This window comes from Calidris pugnax, unplaced genomic scaffold, assembly GCF_001431845.1.
Source record: "Calidris pugnax isolate Ruff unplaced genomic scaffold, ASM143184v1 scaffold41, whole genome shotgun sequence".
NCBI lineage: Eukaryota > Metazoa > Chordata > Aves > Charadriiformes > Scolopacidae > Calidris > Calidris pugnax.
Window position 1 is genome coordinate 22,444,228 of NW_015094509.1, and position 24,278 is coordinate 22,468,505.

The 24,278-nt window shown below is 45.1% G+C and overlaps 1 protein-coding gene across 1 annotated transcript in view; it reads right to left on the minus strand.

Moving 5' to 3' along the window:
* ASAP1 (ArfGAP with SH3 domain, ankyrin repeat and PH domain 1) overlaps nucleotides 1–22,885 on the minus strand; it is a 180,535-nt gene extending 157,650 nt beyond the window's left edge. Inside the window, exon 1 of the mRNA XM_014965377.1 lies at nucleotides 22,719–22,885. The gene's annotated coding sequence lies outside the window, so the exon portion shown is untranslated. The remainder of the gene's footprint in view (nucleotides 1–22,718) is intronic.
* Between the last annotated feature and the right edge of the window lie 1,393 nt (nucleotides 22,886–24,278).

Below are 24,278 nucleotides of genomic sequence, written 5' to 3' on the forward strand. Positions count from 1 at the left end.
ATACAAGCCAACACAGAGGCACAAACACGTGTCTGCCTCAATGCTTCATGTACAAACGGGGATAATCACAGCTTATGGCCTTACAACACATGACTCGGATATGCTACAGGTCACAGGTTCCACAGGTGCTTCAGGGATGGGATTTGTAAGGCCTAACCATGAGTTGTAAGGATGGGATACTATCTAACATTTCAACCTTTATGACTCTAGTGGTCAAATTGGATTCTTCACTGTACAGGAAACTAGAGAAAATGTCATACAAGGCAAACTGGATGACATCAGTTTTCCCTCTCTCGCTTCAACACTTTATATACATTCAACATGAAAGTTTGGTTCTGTCTCATAAAACGTACAAGAAGTTTATAAGAAAATAACATTCCTGTTTGAGGACCTCCAAATTAAATGATTTCTAAAATGGGCCTGAAATCAAGAGCCACTGCTGTTTGCTGTGTGAAAAAGGAGAGGAATATTAACTTCTGTGGGAGGAGGAGCTGTACCTTAAAAAAACCCACAACTTACTATTGAACGCAAAGCTGCTTTGGAAAGCTCAGATAATTGGAAACACATGTTCCTGGCTGCAGGCATGCAGCATATAAACTGCAGCAGAAAAATAATAATAGAAAAGACATAGAGTATTTGAAAATATTGTGAGAGAAGTCAATATTTTACAACTTGTTAATAGTGACTATACCTGACATACTGCTTTACTTTGTTATTATAACACAAATATCTAGGTAGACTTTCCGGTGTACACCAACTTCAGCACAAAATAGAGGTCCCAGGTATGTTGGATGATAGTATTACATAAGAAGAATATTTTAATAAGCTATCTGAACAAAGATGACTCATAATGATACAGATGAATATTTTATTTTAAACACAAAATGTTGTGAATTACTTAACACCTAAAAATAACACGCCCCCCTTTTAACTTTCAATGAACTGTGTTGACGTTGCGGGAGTTTCTAACTTTGTCAGTACAGCAAATCATCCATCTTTTGTAGTCTGTTAACGCAAATATCTCCTTTCAGGCCAAAGCTTTGAAACCAAAGCACACATAAACCCCCTCACACCCACACTCCCTTTGGTTTGCAGCTTTTTGTTCCGCCTCTCTCCCTTCTTGGGTAGTAAAAGCCACAGGAGGAAGGAAAGGCTGTGAAAATCTGCACAGAAAAATGAAAATCAGTGTGAAGTGTAGAATATTCTATACCATAGCCATACTGTAAGGGAATGTAGATCAGTCACTTAAAGATGTGTAGGTGGAGCTGTTGCAAACCTGCTTCTTTTCCATCTTTGGCCACTAAATTTCTTCCCATCCCTGTTGGATATGTGGGTGTTTCTCTTGCCTTGAATCATCCCTGATTTTCCTTCCCTCGCTTCTCAGCAGGGGTGAGTTTGCAAGCTCTCAGATGTCTGTGCACTGGCCCAGTTGTGATCTGCATTGATCCTGGTCAGCTCTGGGCTGGCAAATCATAGAATCAGAGAATGGTTTAAGTTGGAAGGGACCTTAAAGGTCATCGAGTTCCAACACCCCTGCCAGGGGCAGGGACACCTCCCACCAGACCAGGTTGCTCAAAGCCCCATCCAGCCTGACCTTCAACACCTCCAGGGATGGGACATCCACAACTTCCCCGGGCAACCTGTTCCAGTGTTGCACCACCCTCATAGTGAAAAATTTCTTCCTGACATCTAATCTAAACCTACCCTCTTCCAGTTTGAAGCCAATATCCCTTAACCTATCACTACATGCCCTTGTAGAAAGTCCCTTTCTAGTTTAGTACAAATCCTTTGGACCAAAGATGTCTTGGACAATTTTTGTCATTGAAACCTAGATTTTTCTGCATTCATCCTGTCTTTCAAAGATGTGAAAGAGACTTTTCTGTCTGAAAAGCCATTTTACAGTCAAATTTCAAGTTCTTCTAATGGAGCGAAGGAGTGAAGTTTCATGAACAAGGCCTCCACAGTGCTGTAACGTGGGGGTGGGGAGAGGAGGTGGAAAAGGAGCTTTCCCTGCAACTTCATCATTGCAAATGACTCAAGCTTTTAAACTTTCAGAAAGAAAGAATTATTTAAAATAGATCAGCCTGAGATGGACAGTTAATTTAAGGTAGAAAATGTGGCATAAATAAATACAGATTAGTGAGCTAATTTTTTTAGGGTTTTGATATAGTTTAAGCTATTCTAGTAATTAATGGTGCTTCCTGCAAAAGATTGTCATCCAAAGGCCACTAGAGTCAACAGGAAACTTTCCCTCAACATCTGTGACCATTAGGTCACACATCTGAATCCTTCAGTGCTGAGCTTTTTATTATATTCATGGGGAATACAGCATATATAGTGGTTGGAGAAATACCTTGGTGCATCAAAGCAATTTCTAGCACTGCATCTCAGGATTAGCATAATCTTGCCTTTCACACATTTCATTTCCTCACTTTGCTAATGTCACTCAGCTTCTCTTCATCATGGGCCACCTTAACTGTTTGGTTTAATGTTTTTAATTCTGCTAGAAGCCAGGTAAACTATCCCATCTGTGAAAAAATGAAGGAATCCTTCAGAGTATAGACAGAAATAGATGTTGTATGTTTGAAAAGCAATGACCAGTGTATATTTTATTCCAGTAAGAGTAGAAACTTAGTCCCACACCTACAGGTGTTTTGCAGCTTTTCTGTGATGAGCTCCACATCTCAATAAAGAAATTGCCTCATGGGCACTTATCCTCCAAGTCATTGTGTAACATCCCTGTGGCAATTTACATTACATGGAAAACCATACTGAAAAAACATTTGTGCCTCTTTTTAAGAGGTCTTTAGGGGAATGTGGGCATTGACCTTCCTGTAAAAGTTGACCATGGCTTCTGCTTTTTCTGTTTATCTCATCTCTTCTCCTTCCCTTGGCTCTGTTCCCCTCAACTGAAGTCCAGGACGAAAGCCAGCATACCGCAGGCACGGTGAGCTCACCAGTGCGCTGTGGACCACGGCTAAGGAATCTCCATCCCAGCTCTTTTCTAGTGTGAAGCTTCAGTGTGACATGCAAAGTGCTAACAGCATCACAGATCATATTTAATAAGCAAAATAAAAGAAAGGCAAGTCAACACCCCCAGTGATTACTTAGGAGAGAGCTTTGCAGCCAAGTATAACACCTCTCCCTGATGCACTCTGCTGTATTTTTCCAGGATCGTTTGCCCTGTTCTTCCAGAAACAACAGGATGGCACTGGGACCTGAACTCTGACTCTCTGCTGTTTCTGCTGTTCTAGATGCTGATGCTGCTCTTTCACAACAGCTGAGTTGGATCCAGATGGAAATGTGAGTTATCTTTTCTTGAAAGAAAAAACAAAACCCCTGACATTTTTATATAGTTAAGAAGTTGCTCTTTTCATTTCTTGGCATGATAGATTGTCGAATATTAATGTAGTCTAATTGCTTATGGAAATACCAAATTGTTTCTTGTTAAGGGAACAGATTCACATCAATCCCCATTCATTTTAAATAAATGATTTTCAGCACTCTCAGGTAAGGAACGTGTAAATAAAAGGACTTTTTTTTTTTCTTGGACTTGTAGAGATGGGCATGTTGAAAATTTAAAATAATATGATAAATAAAGTTGACATTGGTTATGACTGCCTGGGAAAAATATTTTAATACCTGGAAACGTGTATAACATTTGTGAACATTGTCCTCTTCTTACAGAAAAGGCAAATCTTTAAAGTTTGGTCTATTCTAAAAGGCTTCTTTAGGACCTGTCAGATATGTGCTCCTACCATCCCATGTAGGACAATCTGGGATAAGAAAATAATGTGACAGTGATTAAAGGTAGAAATTTGTATAGTAGCAGCAGGAAATTCCTATTAGCTGATGTCTGTCCCAGCTCTCCAGATACTTAGTGTCAACTTTTGTTGTCAGATTTTTAATATTTGTTTGTGTTTTCAGGAAGAGTTACTGAACCAGTCAAAACATGTATCTACATGATTGGCATAAAGCAAAAGCTAAAAACTGAATTGCTGGGAGCAATAAAAAAAGAAAGAAAAAACCAAAGCTTTTTCAATTGGAGCATTTTCTGTAGTTGAGAGGGCTTTCATGATTTCATCATCATCATAACTCATAATATGAGGAGGGGTCATCTGAGCATTCTTGATCTAAGAAATGTGGTGACAACTGCCTTAGAAGCATGTTACAGAAAACAGGAAAAAGGAAGGAAACCATGGGTTTTTCCTTCCTTAACTTCAGATAACCTATGGCTTAAGTAACTGATTCATTATCTGAGCTTTTCTTTTCCAGGAGCTCCTGATGCTCAAGAGGGGGTGTGCCATAAAGCATCAGGCGATGGCAGTGTCGACTCCAGAGCGTTGGAGGAGGTTGGCCAACACCCAAGAATCAGAAACCTCTCAAGCACGCTGCATGCTGATAAAATGCATGAGAGAGAATGCATGCAGAGAAATTTTCCTCTCTTATGTCCATGGGCAGGAGAACACAATATGTGCATTACTCACATAAATACTGTACCATGTTTCAGCTTTTCCCTGAGCTTCGTGTTAGAGCTGAAGCTTTTGAGGGGATTAAAGGGAACCATTTGCATGTAGTGAAATCTTTGGTTGTTCCAACATCAATGAATTCAGGGGAGCCACTTTGTTGGAGTCAAACATGCTGAGCAATATCCGATTTTAATGCAAACCGAAGCACTGCTCAGTGCAAGTGAAGAAGGCAATGTTGTTTCTTCCAACATGCTCATTCTCTGAGGGCTCCTGGGTCATCTGTTGTGTGTACAGAAACACCAATCCTCACCCATCAGAGCTGAAGCAGCTGCTTATTGGTGCTCAGAAATCCAACTGAGGCTGCACGAGAGCAGGAGCCCGTGCTGGGAGGGTGAACCAGAGACCTGAAATTATAACAGTTGGATCTCGGCCAGAAACACTAGGGTAAAAAACCAAATTCTTCAGAAGAGCTGCTGAAACCTTACATGGTGGCAGTCAGGGGCAGGATGTTTGTTTTCCATCTCCTTCAAGGGATCGCACATCCAGCCATAGTTTCCCATCTTTAAGCTGTGCTGGGACTTTTGTTCAGGACTGACTCAGAGGAAAGGGTGCCACTCAGTGAATCACTGTGTGACTTCCCCCACTTTGGGGTTTTTCCTTAGAGACCTTACAGCTCACCCTGGAGCCTTTGGAATGGCACAAAGAGCATTGCCCTCTGCAAATGCACTTGTCGCCCAGGGCCTGCTCCAACAAACCCATACACATATGCTTAACTCTACACTTCTGAGGCATAATCCCATTAATTTAAATGGGATTACTCGTGGGCTTAAATTCCTGCAGGATCAGCACTGAGGTCTGTTGCTGCAGCTGCCAGGGGCAGCACAGTTAATGGTGCAATAAGAGTTTTGCTCCTTCTATAACTGAGGGCTCACTTGCTGAACATCACCACTGTTCATATCACCAAGCCTGAAAAATGGGCCTTTCCTCAATTCAAAGGTCTCCTGGCTTTTAGCTTTGCTTCCTCTTCCTTTACCTGGAAACCAGACTTCCCTAAACTGAACTCTCCTATGATTTCTGCCTCTTCTTCATTATCCCCAGGCTTCATGGAGGATTTTTGTGTCTACCACTGCTTATGGATCACCTTAACTGCCTTGATTAGTACAGTCCGGTGAAGCCCTCCCCTCTGCTTATCTTCTCTAAACAAGCATATTTCCTCCTACTTAGCATCTTTCTGCTAATCTCCTCCATCCTGCTGGAGCAGACTGCCTTTTAAAAGAAATATTGTCTCCGCTTGCCCTCAGGTCATTTTGGTCATTGGACCCTCCTGTGAGCCCAGGGGTAAACCCATTGTCTGCAAGAGGAAAGTTAGTTAAAACTGCAGATGAAAAAATGTCCTTTAAGTGCTGCCCTCCCTGGTTTTTATACGGAAGGTTATTTTATTTTCTAAGTATTTTCTAAGTAGTTGCTGTTTTTCTATCTGAAATCACCTTGCCACTCATATTTTAAATGAATCAATAAGGTTGTGAAGTTAGTGACTGTTTTTAATAAATAAATAAGTTAATAAATGAATGAATCAATAGTTTGCTTTTAAAGGCCTATTCACAATGTGTGTACTTGTAAGTATGTCTAACATATAGATCCGGGAGAGGCAGTCTCTAAGGGAAAGTGAATTTCTTTTGTTTAACTGCATGCATTTTAACATTTTGGTTTTTAAAAAAAAAAATATCTCCCACTAGAGACCTTTAATGCCAAGTTTGAGCCTGGAGCAACTTTTTACGGCTCAGTTGCAGTAACCCCTTGAATATAGGGGTTTATAATGGAAACTCTGACGAACCCTTAGCTAAAGTGCTCCTAACAGATGTTTCTGTAATGAAAGGGCTGTGCAGAACAGGCAACAGAGAGCAAACTGTACTTTGTATTCTGCAAAGATTACGGATGATTGTGCACAATTTATAAAATGACGATGGCTTTAACCCAAAGTTGCAACTCTCACACCAGGCTGCGCACGGATTGTGTGCACACTCTAACAACATAGTGTTTCGGTAACGTAACCAGGTGCTGAACGTAACTCACCCCCTTTCTTGTCTAGATTTGAAAATACAGGTCACCTGGCTCCTCTGAACAGCAATTCGGCCATCTGGTAGTGGTGGTGGCGATAGGTATGCATTTTCTCAGTGCCCTGGAGATGGGTGCCATCAGTGCTCCATTAAACAACTGGTCTGAGTGTATGTACTCCTCCGTAACTGAGGGATCAGGACTGTCTTGGCTGTCTCCCTACCCTTGTGGCATCTCCAGGAGACCTAGACATGACAGACAACCTCCTGGTCTCCTTCCCTGAGGTGTGGATGAGTGTGTTGCACTGACGTGTGCCTGGCTGGCCCGTGGGGACAGTGTGGAGTCGAGCAGGTCAGGAGGCTCTGGGGAGGAAACTGGGCAGAGACTCAGGGAACCGTGTCCTCAGAGAACATTGCTAACCCCAGAGACCCAGATGTCTTGGCCTACGGTCACTGAAATGTTGAAGTCTGTCTCAAAACACAAGTATTTCAAGAAAAAAGAGCTCAAGTCTATAGCTTCATCAGAAGAGGAGGTTATATATCTAGAAATGTTACCAGAGGGTATTTTGGTTTTTGTTCTAATCTCCCTGTCAGTGCTTATTAAGTGGAGAACAGAGGCACTGGACCATCATCTGAGGGTGTGCTTGATGGTGCTGCGGAGACCTTGGCAGCCAGCTGCAAGCCACAAGGCTTGTGGAGCCTTCATAGGCAGGATGCAAATGGCTTGTATATATGTCACACACGCATCGATTCGTTCCAAACGCCGTCCTTTTTATGATCGTGTTTTGCCAGGCTGAATTCCTTTTGGGTGAGCAGCAGCGACAATGTGTAATTAACGTTCTCCTGGTTAACGTTCTGTTAATGTGCTGTACCCAGAAAAATGCAGTCCCTGGGGCTGTATTCATCACTGCCTTGCAGGTAGTTTGGAGCAACCGTTTTCCCTAGGTGAAAACTTCACTCTCTTCCATCGGTACAATGAGCAGAGGCATGTGTTAGTGCTGAAAGGCTGAGGTGAAACTGTGCTTACAACATCCTTCAAGCAACACGGGAGAAAAAAAAGCCCCTGGATTGACTTTATCAATTCACTTTTGGTATCGCTGTCCTGTTATTTTTAGGGCTTAGTTCACATGAAGGCACGTGGGTTCAGGAGTGCTTGCTGGAGTGGGCTTCTCCTTGCCATCATATTTTGTGCTGCAGTGGACCTGAAAGGACTCCAGCCACCCGCTGCCTCTACAGGGTAGCTTGTGGCATCAGCACGTCATCCTCTGAGCTGAGATGTCCATTTGCATTGGCCAAGTGCATTTAACTTCTCAGTTATCCATTCCTTGGATATGGTTTGGCTGCAGTTCTCTGCCCTTTTCCTGACTTTCTGTCTTTGCTTTTTTTCATCATGGTCCTGACACAAGCTGAAGCAATCTTCTTCTTCCCAAATGCCACCTCTGAGGCCTCAGAGCCCCCGCGGTGCTCTGTCTGTCCCAGGCTCCTTGAGGAGAGCACAGCCTGCCCTGGAGCAGGAGCTCCCTCATCCCCTGCCTGTCTCGTGGCTTTTCATTCCCTTGTTATGAGAAGCTCAACGGTTCACCAGCCTGCCCTTATCTTTCTGTGGTGGAGCTATCAAGAAGCAACAGATAGCTTTTTTTCTGAGTGAAACCAGTAAAATTTGTTGTAATGGATTCAAATGTGGGAAAGTTATGTTTATCTTAGCTGAGGAACAAATAATACAGTTGTAACCACAAGCAGAGAGGAAAGGAAAACCAGAGAAGTGCAGCTCAGGAGCAGTCTCAGAAGAGCAGTCTCTCAAGCTTACCCTCCATCAGTCACTGTGGCTTAAAGGGAAAAACATTTTATGCCTTCCTTCGCCTACGCCACAGCCGCCTCATCTGTTGGTATATTTGGGCTTGTGCTTTCCTATCCTTAACAGACCCCTAATAATCCTCCAGAGGAAGACCTGTTTTGATTTTTAAAGGAATTACATTCAGAGGGAATAAGCTGTAATCAAGACTTCACTGCTTGGACTGAGGAACTGCTGATCTCTGACGTCCCTGCCAAAATTTGACTTGGGGCAGGGCACAGGCATGCAGATTTTAGTTGTCAAAAAAATCAATGGTTATTTTGGACTAAAACTTTCAGTAGCTCTGTTTCCATAACTGAAAATGCAGATAGTCAAATTTAAGCTCATGAAAGTATTATGGTCATCAAAATACACTGACGCTATATAAATGCTATATATATTATTTTAATGGCAAAGACTTGACAGTGTATTCTACTTATTCTTTAAGTGAATTATAGTTGCATCCATTCCGAGTGATCAATACTAGGTCAAATCTGACCCGTGGAGTGAGTAGTGAGTAGCGATTTTCGCTACTTACATATGAATATGATATTTATTCCACCCAGTGCAATGCTTTCCCCCATGCTCAGTATTTTAACCTCCTATTCCACTGTCTGGCTTCTTGGCAGAAGGCCGTGCAGGTTGCCAGAGGAGTCTGAGTGAACTCATCCATCCATTTCCTGGCCATTTGAAATGCTGGATGTCTTCCAGTTATTTATCTGGTCCTCTCACTAAGGCTCATGTATGAACCATATATTAGCTGAGAGTGCACGGTGACATACTCTGAAACTTTATATTTATGTGTGCATATTTAAGAACATCCATAATGAGGCATTAGGATATTGCAAGAGCTGAGGGTGTGTTGCTGCATTCGGTCTGTACAAAGGGGGTCTAAGGTGCAGAGCAGTAGGGAATCAAACCCTTTTAGTGCCCAACCTTTTAGAGCATGAGTGGCAATGGTAGGTTTTAATTAGCCGCATCACCTTGCTTTGTGATATCATTATCTTCAGCAATTTATTGTATTGATGCAGTTCACGGTAGCAAAGTGGCTATGAAAAATGAGGACCAAGGGTTAATTTCTGGCTGCCTTTAAGTTGATGGCAGAACTCCCAATGACTTCAAAGGGTGAAGATTTCACCTCAGTTTTCAGCTGGTGTAAGTTGACATACCTCCATATACTTCAATAAAATCAATGAAGCCTTGATGATTTATTGCAAGTGAGAATCCAGCCCTAAAGCTATTAAGGCCTGTAATTTATAAAGCTATAATTATGGAACCATAATTCCATCAAGGGCTTCTGGCGATATCATGGACCAGAGTTAAGTGAATTGTGCAAATAAATGTAATGGTCTTGCAGTGCAGTGGAAATACCTCTCTCTCTCTAGATAGGACTCTTAGCACAAAGATATTAAAATATATTTTATCCACTCACGGGAATAATTGGAAAAGAAATATTAGCTACAGACTTGAGGTTCCCAGGACACTGAATCAAAACATACATTTTGGAGCAGCCACTCCAAAACGGTGGACGGTCCCCTGCGCTGCTGTGATAACTCAAGGCATAAAATCTCCTCTTAGACCTGATTCTTACTTTGGTTATTATTATCTGCTATCTTTGATAGCAGGGCTCGAGTTTCAAAGCTGGACGCATCCGGATAGCACGTAGGTGTTTGGGCTTGTATAACTGAGCAATGTACAGTGATGCCTGTGTGTGTGTGAAAATGCCTGAACAGCAGGAGTGGATGGAGACCACCATCCACCAGGGAGAGGACAGCATAGCCATTTGGGATGCAGGAGCATAGATTGTGTATGGTGGAATTGATAATCCACTCTTCTACCTCTTTTCCGCGCCTCTTTCTCCATTATTTTTATAAATCTGTACCTGGACAATTAGTCTTCCCAATTAGAAAAAATCATATACAAATACTCAATCATCCTGCTCTTGCATATATGAACTGGGCCCATAAAGACGTACATGCCCCAATGGGTCTTCCTTCATTAAAAAATCTGCCTTGGCTGGTCTCTCTGCTGCCTTTTAGGTTTCTGAAACTGCAACAAAACCCATATGTAATTAATCTTCATTAGGAAAATGCACCTGAATTGCAGCCCTGAATCTCAAACAGTCTGGGACTTGGAGGAAACACATGGATCAAGATTCAGTTTGGACCAGATGTGATAATTTTGAAGATACAGTTCTCTCTTGACTAGGAAAAGCACACTTTTTGTGAGTCAGCCTTTTAAAAACAAGGCAGGCAAAGGAAGAAATTAAAAAAACAAAACAAAACAAACCTGCAAAAGTGAAAAACTTTGAGTAATATTTTTTCCCCTTCTCATTCACTCATGTAACAGGATTTTTCAAGCAACATACTCAGCTATGGGCATGATAAATCAGTCACAGCTCCAGGTATTTGTAATGTCAAGTGATTGAAAAATGACTTCAAATTCAAGTCTCCCTTGTGCCACAGTAAACTTTATTTTGTCTATATTTGCTCAGTCAGGACTGTAAAGAAAATAAATGACAGATTTCCTCTGTGGAAAAGTCCTGCAGAATTTAATACCGGGGAAGCCGTGAGGATCTTCAAGGATGAGGAACCATAGATAAATCAGAGCTACCCCCTGAAATTCAGCAGATTTCTTATCTATTTTATAAGATTTTATATGTAATTTCCTATTAAGATGATTTAAAAGACCCAAACTAAACATTAGGAGGCTGGAATTTCTTATTAAGTTGTGAAGGACTATCCCACAGGGGCTGTGGCAGGTTCACTGCAGCAGCTGAGAGCAAAGGCTGTCGTGTGGGATGGACCGAGGCGCAGTGGGAGCATCCGCCCTGGAAAGGCAGCGGCTCTTCAGCAGCATCACTCTGTGGAGCCCCTGCTCCAGTTTCTGCACATGAAACAACTGCAGCCAGCCCCTGCATCAGCAACACGCTTACCGTGGCCTCAAACCAGCCTCTGGAAAATCTCATTTCTGAGCCTTGTTGAAATCACTGAAAATGAGGCACATGGTAAAAGTTAATTACTTGTTTAAGGAGTGCTTTGCTGTTCCAGGCTTAGGCTGATCCTAAAATCAAAGCACAGCTTTTCGCTGCCTCCAATGGACCCAAGGGCAGGTGCTATGACAGCATCTCCCCCACACTTGGGTGCATAACATGTTATTCCCATTGGATTTCTCCCAGGATGCAGAAAGAGCAAGTGTAGCTTAAGCCTGGAGATGTGTGCATTAGTGAGATAAGGATCATATCTGGGAATTTGCAATGAGACTTGCCCCAGTTTATACAGCTGAAGATCTAATCCTTGCTGTCTATGCTAAAGGAACCCAAAACTGGCAATTAGCTTAGTTTTGTTTTTTTTTTTTAAACACGCCAAGTGTACATTTTAAATATCCGCATATAATTCTAGGGAAATGATTCATAAGGATGCAGGCAGACCTGAGGTGAAAAACATTTCAGAATAAATTGGACAGATGATGACATACGTCAGTTCCTTTTAGGAACAGAAACCCAGGTTTTATTGAAAGCTCAGATAAAGAAGCCTCTTCTTTATATGGAAATCTTAGCAGAACTGAGTGGGTTTGCCTGCTTTGGTACAGACTTGTCAATGAGTTTCTCTTACCACGGAATACATTAGTGCATACTGTACCACACACTGTACATCGCCTCTTACTGTAACATTGTTGGTTTAATTGACTGCAACATCTCATCTGATTTATTAAGCTATGATATGAAGACTTAAACAAAATATATTACATTTTTAATGAGGGTTAAATAAGCCTAAAGAGCAGAGTCCAGATCCAAATTTTCCCAGCACTGGGAAAAATCTATTTTCCAGTCTAAAAAGCAGTATGTGGAATGTTTGTGGGGTGGCTTGGCTTTGGGTTTCTGTTCAGCCTTTTCACGGGTGTGAGGGGCGGTGAGAGTGCAGGCAGAGCACAGGGGTGGTGTGGCAGGAGAGGACACATCCCCTGCCTGACGTTGCTGGCGGGCACCCGAGGCGCTGCCGGCAGCATCCCAGCAGGAAACACCTGCGGTCCCCGGCGCTGGCTCCTTTCTTCCCCCCGGGAAGCAGGGCTGGGGCAGGGAGGTGTGAGCGCGGCGGTGGTGGGGATGCGGGATGCGGGATGCGGTGCGATGCTCAGCAGATGGGCAGGGGGGCACCAGGACCCCCACAGCCCCTGGCTGCAGCAGATGCGGCGGATGTGAACATGCTGAACAGACTCATGCTCAGATTAGTCATGCCTTTGGCTTCAAGCAGGGATTGCTTTACCCACAACAGCAGCCCTACAGAATTCTCCTATGCCACTGGCGTTTCGGAGCGGCTCTTTCAGTCACAGAAGCCCTGCAGTCACCTGAATGTACTGAAGATGCCTAATCTACATCTTGGCTGATAAATTAAATAGTGCCAGGGGATTTTCCCAAGCACCTGAACTTGTCTGCGCTGTTATATTTTTAGAAAGCTCCCCAGCACAGCTCAGGAATTAGCGTGGGTCAACTGCCTCTCCCACTAGGCAACCTTGAAGACTTTACACTGTTTTGGAGAGCAGAAGAATTTAGGAATATGGATGCAGGCTGTTCCAAACTGGTGGGTCTCATTGCCAGACAAAAATCCGGGGCATGTTTAATTTGCAGCTGCAGTGTCCCCTGGAGCACTGCGTGTAGTGAGAGCCCTGGCAGGGCATTGCTTGCAGGTGGGCATGGGGAGGAGCCCCACCACAGGGCTAATGGGGACTGGTCACTGTAACCCGACCTCAGAGGGGCTTCCCCATCACTCACACACAGTCTCCCATTCTGCAGCCTCTGAGGTGAGGGTGGGACACCCCAAAAAAGTCACATATAAGTGCAAAGGCTCAAAACACCCCCACTGCGGTGGTTTCAGTCAATGTCACTAAACGAACCTGACATAGGGTGATGTGCAAGGGCAGAACAATCACATTTTTAATGAGGGAGCTAATATGGGGCTCCATGCTGTGCTTCAGGGCATCAGCAAGGTTGTGAGGTCTGACAGACAAAGCCACCACAAAGGGGTGCACAATTTATCCTGGCACCTATGCAAAGATGAGCTTTCTGCTGGTGTAAACTGTGTGGGAGTGCTGGGGGATTAACCATCTCCACTTGGGCAGGAGCCAAAGGTCAAACAATGACACCCAAGCCTGTTTGCAAGCTCAGGCTGCATCACTTGTTTAGTTTTTGTTTCTGCTTTGGGAGGATTAGGGAGGATTTGTCGCGGTGAGTGGCGCTAGTGTCTCCTGCACTGTCTGGATACACACAGTCCGACCCAAAACGTCTCTCTCGAGCCTTTCAGGTCATTGCACAGCCCCAGCAGAGAAGCACGAGCAGAGACTCTCCCCTTGCTGGGCAATCCCTTGTGAGGGGCTGAGTCCATGTTTGGCCGTGGCGTGAGTGGGAGCTGGAGGTGATGGGACACCTCAGGGTGCTCTATCCCTGCCCTCTCCCCCTTGATCCCCTTCTCCTCCTCTCCCACTTTTCTCATCCTTCCCCTGCAAGGCTGTACTTCTAGTGCAGTAGCTGTCTGCAAGGAAACCAACGAAAGATTTTTTCTTTTTTAATTAGGGTTTGATACTAATTGCCTTCAATGAGGCTATTTTCACATCGCAGCTGACCAAAGACAGAAGACGTTAAGTCTGTCTCCCTCATAAATCATTCCTCCTGTTCCCCGGGGTTGGAGATGAAGAGTGAATAGGCGGTGTACACTGCATTGGCCTAATTGTCTCCTAAAATATGCAGGCAACTCCCACAGCAGTCAACGGAAAGGCACGTGTGCATCTAAGGGGGCCTTGTGTTATTACCGATGCTCTCACACCAAGGGAGCCATTGTCGGCTTCCCCCTCCTTCCCCAGCCCTGGCAGGGAACCCTCCACGTCTGCCAGCCAGGAGGATGAGCTGGAATCGGATGAAGAGGAGGGGGTATCTCTTTAAAGACAGACAAAAGAAACCTCAGTCCTCCCCTCACCCCTCCAAGCCATAAAACAAAGACTGGGAATAAATATTCTATTTCCACTGAATGGCCAGGTTTAGAGAGAGAGATGTCAGCTAGAGATCTCTGACACAATTAAAAAATAAAGAGGCTTCTGTGGATAAACACTGGTTTGGCACTGCAGTCTGACAAATCCTTCCCTAATCCATGTGAAACCTCCCAAACCAAGCAGAGAAATGCCCGGGGAAACTCAACTGCTCTGAGTTTGTCCACCTCCTTCACTGCACGTAGCTCGACTCCACCAGGAGCTCCCAGTCACCCCCTCCATAGCTCCAGTTCCCAGAAGTCAAACTTTGCCCTCAAAATCCTGTCTGAACTGAGTGGCACAGCCCACCGAGCCCTCTGCTCCTGCAACAGACATTGCCTGGCCTTGGCTGGTATAATTTTTGATTTGATCCCGTGTTAAATATAAATCATAGAAATATAGGACAGGGAGGGACTCCAGAGAGCTGTCTGGTCTCTCTCTGTCACCTACAGTTAACACCGGTGAGAGCTAACCTGCTCCTGGCAGGTATGTGCCCGGTGCCACCGAGGTGACGCCCCTTTGAGCCGAGCTGAGCAAACGCCTTCCCTTTTGGCAGCTTGTGCAGCTGATGGGTTTCTCTCTGCTTTGTGATAAACGTATTTTTCATCTCTGAGTGCGTAGGGTAATTAATAAAGGCTGAGGGCCAGATCCCCACCTGGTACGAGTTGGCAGAGCTCTGAGGAAGGTGGCAGAGCTCCTTAGATTAGACCGGAGCCCGACTGCGCTCCTGAAATCCCTGCAATCCCTTTCAGCCGGTGCCATTCCAGGCTTTGCTCGTGCATCCCTGGGAATTGCTTAATCCGGGGTTGCCAAGGAGGAAGAGCACATTAGGCGTTTAACAGAAAGGCTGATGCGATGCTCCACCTTGGAGCAGGAACTGAATTAAGGCAGGGAAATCCAGGAGAACAGTTCTTTCCCCAGTCTACTCATTTAAAATGGCAAAAATAAACCTCCTTATTAAAGAGACGAAGGTTAAAAACGCTCACACACACACACACACACAGACACACACAAAAAAGAAATATTAAAAGTACCTTTACATTTTCACAACGGTGGGGTTAGATTTCTGATTCTCTTATTTCACAACACTGCAAAGGATCTGAAAGGGATTGATGGCTCTGCAAGGCAGAGGCTGTGCCTCTATTTTCTTTGGAAAGTACCTCGCTGGCTGTTGGTTCTTGCTACCAGAGAGAAATAACAAAAAGCTGAAGGGATAAGACAAATATGCTCCTTCAAGAGTTTCTAATAAAATGATAACGTTGAGCGAGGCTGCCAGTACGTTCTGTGTCCAGATGCACTGCAGCAGAAGGGAAGAATTTAACATGTTTTGAAAATGCCAATTGTCTGTTGCCAAAGATGCATATGATCCCACTGCCAGCAGGGTAGGCGGCAGGGATTAAGATGTCAGAGGAGACGTCATTCTACCTAGGCAACGTTGATTTCACTGAAGAAGACAATGCAAAGACAGTCCTGTTTCCTGCAAGGAAGACGCCTCTTTTCCTTGTGGTTCATTCTGAATTCTCTGTTGTGGCAAAGCTACTTTTACAGAAGCCCTTTGTATTCCCTGAAACGTCTTTATGGTGAAAGCAACCAGGATATAGGGTGAAGGTACTTTTCCATTATGTCTGAGAGCACCTCCTTGTCCTTCACTGTCTTGTGGGAGGCTGGGACAGATACTAAAGTCATCATGATGCAATCGAAACGTAGCTCAGAGTCATGTCTAAAGCATGAGTTGAAAGAACAAATAGAGTCCAGGGCTGATGTCCTCAGCATCCACCTGCTCTAAGCCTGTGAGCAGGAGGTCCATGGGGGAGTGGTGAAGCTCCAGGTGTCATCAACTCCTGCCTGTGCTGCCGCATCCCAGGGAGCTGTCATTGCCATGTCTCATGGATAGGGCCAAACTCAGCTTGCATTTTTTGCTTCTGAAGTGTCTCCAGATGATCCTGCTGTTTTCGTCAGACTTTTTCTTCCCTTCGTGTGTCCCCCTGGCACTTTTAGTAGAGACTGGGTGCAAGTTTGGATCCCTGGTCTGGTCAACCCAGACTCCTGAGGCCTTTTTGTCACCCCTGCCCCAGTTCAGAGGTTTTAAGCATGGGTTTAAATCCCCTCCTATTGGGGACAGCATTAACCACACGCTTAACCTGGAATATGTGATCAGAAACCATATTTCAGTGGGAGTTAGGCATATGCTTAAATTCTGCTCTGTTCTAAATGGATACTTTCTTGAACTAAAAAGAAATATTAAAAGTACCTTTACATTTTCACAACGGTGGGGTTAGATTTCTGATTCTCTTATTTCACAACACTGCAAAGGATCTGAAAGGGATTGATGGCTCTGCAAGGCAGAGGCTGTGCCTCTATTTTCTTTGGAAAGTACCTCGCTGGCTGTTGGTTCTTGCTACCAGAGAGAAATAACAAAAAGCTGAAGGGATAAGACAAATATGCTCCTTCAAGAGTTTCTAATAAAATGATAACGTTGAGCGAGGCTGCCAGTACGTTCTGTGTCCAGATGCACTGCAGCAGAAGGGAAGAATTTAACATGTTTTGAAAATGCCAATTGTCTGTTGCCAAAGATGCATATGATCCCACTGCCAGCAGGGTAGGCGGCAGGGATTAAGATGTCAGAGGAGACGTCATTCTACCTAGGCAACGTTGATTTCACTGAAGAAGACAATGCAAAGACAGTCCTGTTTCCTGCAAGGAAGACGCCTCTTTTCCTTGTGGTTCATTCTGAATTCTCTGTTGTGGCAAAGCTACTTTTACAGAAGCCCTTTGTATTCCCTGAAACGTCTTTATGGTGAAAGCAACCAGGATATAGGGTGAAGGTACTTTTCCATTATGTCTGAGAGCACCTCCTTGTCCTTCACTGTCTTGTGGGAGGCTGGGACAGATACTAAAGTCATCATGATGCAATCGAAACGTAGCTCAGAGTCATGTCTAAAGCATGAGTTGAAAGAACAAATAGAGTCCAGGGCTGATGTCCTCAGCATCCACCTGCTCTAAGCCTGTGAGCAGGAGGTCCATGGGGGAGTGGTGAAGCTCCAGGTGTCATCAACTCCTGCCTGTGCTGCCGCATCCCAGGGAGCTGTCATTGCCATGTCTCATGGATAGGGCCAAACTCAGCTTGCATTTTTTGCTTCTGAAGTGTCTCCAGATGATCCTGCTGTTTTCGTCAGACTTTTTCTTCCCTTCGTGTGTCCCCCTGGCACTTTTAGTAGAGACTGGGTGCAAGTTTGGATCCCTGGTCTGGTCAACCCAGACTCCTGAGGCCTTTTTGTCACCCCTGCCCCAGTTCAGAGGTTTTAAGCATGGGTTTAAATCCCCTCCTATTGGGGACAGCATTAACCACACGCTTAACCTGGAATATGTGATCAGAAACCATATTTCAGTGGGAGTTAGGCATATGCTTAAATTCTGCTCTGTTCTAAATGGATACTTTCTTGAACTGGAGCCTGCATTTTTTTTGTATGATCCATCTTTGCTCCTCCGCATACCTTTACTGCAAATTATTCTGCAATACACATATGGCTCAGTAAGTATATTGCTCTGTGGCTTTTACACAAAAAAAGCCCAATTGATACATCACATACTTAACCTCTCGAACAAAGGAGTTAACTTCACAGGATCAATTTACATGCAGGGGCCAAAGCTTTTGGATGGAAACTAGCTGTCATGTGGTGTGCAGTCGAAAGAGCAAACAGCTTATTCATTATGATAGCATTGGATTCAGAAACAAAACACAGACGGCAGAAAGAGCCTGCCCAGATTTCCAAACGTATCGCCTGTCCCCACACCAAAGCATGTTTATTCAAACCCTCTCTCTGCACATGCAGTCAGTTGTTAGACTTAACTCCCCATCTCCTCACATTAGGTGGTTCAACCTGGACCTGGCTGCTCACACTATGCTTTCCATCACGTATGGGCAGCTTCTACCAAAGCGAGCAGGACTTGCACTTCTGTCTCAGCTTTCACACCAGTGCTCAAATGGGAATCAAACACAGGGCTCGTTTGTCAGTGTGACGTGTTTGTGCAAGAGCACATGCTGCTCGGCAGATACACAAACTCCCCAGGTCTGAACGTGACTCTTTGAACAACAGTCCCATACTGCTCATATGGTCTCTTCACCCTCTTAGTTGTCCGCCTTTTTTTCCCCCTTTATTAATCATTCTCATCTCCAGGCACCCAGATGTGCTCATTTCACTTTCAACGTAATGGATGCGCAGGCCATTAAGATGATGACTTAAGTCTGTTAGTGCTTGGCCATGCAAACTTAACCCCTGTCGGCAAATGCTCAGTCACAGAAATGGTCTCATTAATCTGTTACTGCTGTGTGCAAGTCCTTGCTCTGTAAAGCTCATGTGGGCTAATCCTGCAGGACACGATCCAAAATTTACTAAAGTGAGTGGGAGTTCTTATATCAATTTATTGGGCTTGGCACCAGGGGTTTTTAAGGAAGAAAAGCATTATAAGAATGAATTCAACTGCTTTAGACAGACGTTATTTATAATGTAACATGGCATCATCTGTTGACTCCAAATTTAATTCAGCAGGACACCTACAATTCTTTGCATGTCCACCTACAGTAGTATCAATTGGAAATACAAAGCCAGAAATAAAGTGACTTTAGTAGGTTATTTTCCCTGTTTTTTGAAGTTGGATTTAGGGAGTTTTCTGTCCATTTCCTTTACCATGTACCCAGTCTTGTATTATTGATTGCTACTGCTCCGCAGTGGTGCGTTGGATCAAAGGGTTCTATGATTCTGTGATTCTATTAGGCCCAACGTTTATGGCTGCACTGGCATGTCATCTGGAGTCACGACCACAGTCAGGCTGCCATAAGGAGGGAGTCACAGCTGGGTGAAGCAAACACATGAGCAGGAGGGAGGGAGTGACAAAAATAGGGAAAACATGTTTTATATCAAAACCAGCCATCTGGGCTCACTGCCTGTCCGGTGGAAATGGGCTGTAAGTGGGACAGTATGCAGTCCTCAGACTCCCTTACTAACTATGGGGGAATTCAGGTCCCGTTGGGAATTCCCAGTTTAGACTCACAGGCTCAGCACAACCCAGTGCTGAGAAAAACCAGCTTTGTACTCCCCAGTCCAAAGGGCTCGACTCCCAAGTTGGGACCTTTGGCTACACCTAGGCTAGTGAGCTAAACACAGCCATGGCAGAGGCTTCCACGTTAATTATTAATTAGCACAATCCGTCAAAGATTTTGGCCTGTCCCAACCAGCATTGCTCCAGATGCTGTGGCACAGCTCAGAGAGGAGCAGGGGCCTGCAGGTAGCAAGGAGGAAGCTGGTTTGGGGGTGTGGAGCTCAATGGACTTGAACTGCATCACTTCACTTGGCCTTAAGAAGGTGCAAAGTGTCCTGGCTTGTTTTGTTTATCGATACAGGTTTTTCCCTTGACCCAAGCATTGTTTTTCACATCTAGGTTGTGTGAAATGGAGGGGTCTGGCTCATCCACTCACATGCATTAGCAGGGGCATCCCTTAGCGAGAAGACAGACCAGGAGCGATGCATTGCTCCCTTTGGCCATGCCACCCTCTGACTTGCTGTGGTCACTGTCTGCCTACAGAGTCACAGCACCAGGACTCTTCCTGCTTCTGATAAAGTCCACTGCTCAGGCAGACAGTTTGCCTGGTAGCACAGACCCGGGTCAGGAAACAGGCTTTTTTGCTTTGGCATTGGAGGTGTAACGCAATAGGGATGAATTAGCTGTTTGGGTTCTGCTTCCAGTAACAGTGCTTGGGATCATCACTAACAGATGGAAACCAGCTCAAGATGCATCTCTACATTTCTCTTGAATGCCAGATGAATATTTATCCATATCTGTAGCTTGTTCTGTTTTGGGATTTTGCTCCCGCAGACCAAGAACGAGACTTTCTGCAGTGATTTTGGCACAAAGCCTACATGTATCTTGCCCCGGGTCAAGTGATGAGCAGGGACATAAGTGTGCTCACACAGGCCAGTTCAGTGTGCCTGACAGTGTCCTTGCTGCACGCTGTGTGCCGAGAGCCTCTTTTCTCACAAGTGGGCATAACTAGAGGAACTAACCTTCCTCTCCTCCTGAAAAACCTCAGGAGGTAGGCACCTAACCCCCCTGAGGCATCTTTGAAAATCCCAGCCACGGTATTCAACACCACCACTTGTAGCACCATGGGTGGTGGTGAAGGGTCAGATCTCCCAGGGCTGGGAAGTGGTACAAATATAGTCAGAAGCACAATACTAGGTGTAGCTGTGCTAAAAGGCTTACCTGCACAGGGTGCAGAGACACTGGCTCTTTGCACGAAGTTGCAACCTTGTTCTGCAGGAGGCTTTGAAATGCTGCAGAAGGTAATGGGGGAGCGAAGCAGGAAACCGCCACTCAAAGCAAGTCTTTTGTGGCCAAGAATGGATTGGAGAAGTGTAGTGGGTCTTGCACAGGTGGGGATTTGCTGCAGCAGTCTCATGTGGTTAACGTTTGTACTCAGGGGTGTGAGCTGTGCGTAGCGTGCAGCAAGCAGGGGCTGCTCCATGTGCTCTGCAGCTGCCTACAACTCCATCCCCCAGCTTTAACAGCAGCATCGCCCCCGTCATCCTCCTCTGGGTGGGTGTAACCTTGTCACTTGGTATTTCTGAGGGCTAACAGCTCAGGTACTGCCCCATCTCCATGTTCTTTGTCCCCTGCCCCACTCTGCTGGAGACATCTTTATCTGGCAAGGTCTCCTGCATGTCAATGCAGAGAAATAAACAGAGCCCGAGCAGGCTGTTGTGGTTTCTGATTTGCTTGCTGATATGTTCAGAAATTGTCAATGTGTTCTGAGCAGATCAACATGGCTTTAATGATTGGGATGAAACGAAACAAACTCCAGTCATTAAGCGCTAATCACACAATTTCACATAGTCAGACCTGGCAAGGAAATATCCGTCTCACTGGCTGCAAAGAGATCACCAAATCAATTTTTTGCATTAACATTTTATTCCTTCCCATACTAGACATTTGTTCAGCTTGTTTATACTCACACCACATGGCCACAAGCTGTGTAGTTAGTAATAAATGAGTGAATACATTTATCTTTGGAAACTTAGGCCAAGCCAAGAAGTTGATCGCTTGTTTTTCTAGGAGAATAACACATGTGAGATTCACTCGGATAAATCCCACCAGCGGTAATGGGATTGCCTATGTTAATTGCCCACATAATAAATTCCGATAACAACAGCTAGGATTTTACAGGATACAGCGGGGTTCTAGCATTGGAGAACTGATGATCACAGCAATGAGGTGAAGAATGGGGCCATCAAGTCTGTCCAAACAGAGGTGAGTCTGAGAGCTGGGTTCAGCCTGTTGGACACCAACTTCTAATGCAACTTCTGCTAATCTCCTTTGCACTCAGGCAGCGGGGTCACGGCCCGACTGCCACCTCCCTGCCTGAGCACCTCAGTACCTGCCGGTATGAAGGGCCCTTCACAAATACACAAAAGAGTGAGATTTTTAGCAGTTCCCACCTCTTCCTCCCAAACCATGGCCCTACTCAATCCCGCCCGTGAAGGCTGACTGTGAAGCCATGAAAGGCCACTTCCAGAGGTGCCAAAGAGTGAACCGCTGTGATTGCTGAAGCCTGCTAATGGTCTCCATTTTTGCCTTGTTTTGCTGTGTATTTTGGGTCAATTTGGGACAGCCTGTGCGTTTGGTAGGTGACAGCTCACACAGCCAGCTGCGTGGCGTGTTTGTGCCCTGCCCTGTGGCAATCTCCCTGCCTGGGTGAATGGACGGGTTTCACCAATTTTGTGTGTAAACTGCTGACACACAGGCTGTGCTTCTGCTGCCCCCCTCCCATTTATCCTGTGTTCACAACAGCAGGTCCCAGGACCCTTTTTCCCTTCTTATCAGGCTCAGCTTCCTTGTTTACTTCTTTGGCCCTGTCCCATGCAGAGGGTGACTGTATATGCACGAAGCAACAGGAGTTCAGGACATGTCAAATGCTGAAGCTTATGTAGCAAACGGGTTATGCAATTTTCCCTGCCTAAGCTGCTTAAACCTTACGAGAACAAAGCATTCCACTAACTTTTTTGGAATAAAATCCTGTGATTGAGAGAGAGCACAACAAACAGGTTGCACACGCAGCCCCTGTGTTATCTCCAAACTGGTTATTTTGCTGGAGTGTGTCTTTAGAGGCACATACCTCTCTCTTTCTTGCAGCTGGGAACAGCTAATCTAAAATTTAATTTCCTGAAAGTCACCACTCTCACAAACACAATCAGGGTGCCCACTCTACGATGAATCTATTTATATCTCCAGCCTGAGCCAAATGAAGCTACTATTCTAAAATCTATAAGGGTAAGTGGATCCGATACTCACGTGGACACGCTCCTTTTCTGCTGGGAAGCTCTTACACACAGAAACGTTAACAGGATTTACCAAATCCATCTGTTTGCAAAACCAGCATCTCGGAGGGCATTCGGTGGGGTTGAGAGCCGTGAGTCCCAGCAGGTGCAGGAGCCGTGGCGGGCTCAGGCAGCACACAGCCAGCCTTAGCGCTGCTCCCCGTTCCCTCTCGCCGACAAAGAGCACGTTTTCACTCCTGGGATCATGGTGAAAAGCTGATTCGAATTTGCCGAGTCAGAAAACTGAGCACTCAGATTACGTGAGTCGGTGGATTCGGTCGGGAATTTTTGAAAGTCGGAGCACAGCAATAAGATGCAGAGCATTTCTGCGGGCGTTTCCAGAGCCCCTTATGGCTGAGGATCTCTAAGCTCCTTATAGATATTAATGAATTAAAGCTACAGCATTCCAGAGTGCTGGGTAATTTTATTATCCCCTCTGCTAAGAGGAAAACTGAAACACAGGGAAAGTGGCTGGCCTGCGGTTTGTCTGCTCAGCTGCTGGAGGAGGAGGCTTTGGGATTTCAGCACAAACCACACGGCAGCAGCATTAGAGGAAAAGCTGTTGCCTCTTTCGAGGAGTGGGGATGGTATCTAGTGAGTAGTTCTCCTCAAGGGCATAAATGCAACATATTCTGCCTTTCTAATGGCACCAGAGATCTTCTCCCCCTGCCTTCCCCCCCCCCGCCCACTGGGCTTCCCAACGGATCGCAGCGGGAGAGCAGTCGGTGCAAGTTTGCTCAGTGCAGACTCCTCGGAGAGGGAGTAAGGAGGGAGGGGGGCTGACATAAGGGACAGCTGGCATTTATTTGGACTTAGTTCTGGTATGGGATAAAAAGAGCCCTTTCCATGTATTCAGCACTCCAGGATTGACAAGGGAATTTATCTTTGCAAACACAAGTGTGAAAAGCTCAGGGCTGCCAAAGTGGTTTTGTTTTGCTGTTTTTCTGAACAGTCTTTTCTTTCCCCTCCCTGCCTTTCATCCAGGTTGTTTTCATGTCAGATTTTGGACGGGTGTCCCATGCCAGCACCAGCAAGGGGGAGGAAACCCCATTGCTTCAAGAAGTAAAATAATGAAAAATCTTCAGGTGTCAGAAGAATTCGGAAATCATAAAGCCAGACCAAATCCAACCAGTTTGAAAGCATATTTCAATTCCCCAAATTCTGTGGTGACTTTTATTTAAATGGAAATCTGGGGGCTGGCTTCACTCAGGGAGTCACCAGACCTGCACCTGGAGTTCAGGGTCTCCTGGACAAGATGTATTGCAATTTATGCCAGCGTGTGGGAATAGGAACCATCCCCTCCTGTTTGACATCTGCACCTGGGCTTGTCCAGTGTCCTCCCTGCATTATCAATGGGGACACATCAGCCCTCTGAGCTCCCCTACATCTGCTGCTTGCTTTAGGATTTGTAAATTATCATCTCCAAGTGTCAGTTCCTCTCATTTCATTACTAGAAAAGACTCAGTGATGAGATGAGACGCCATTCTCTATATTTAGTTGCCTTCAGATGAATCCCACTCTTCCTGTCCAGACA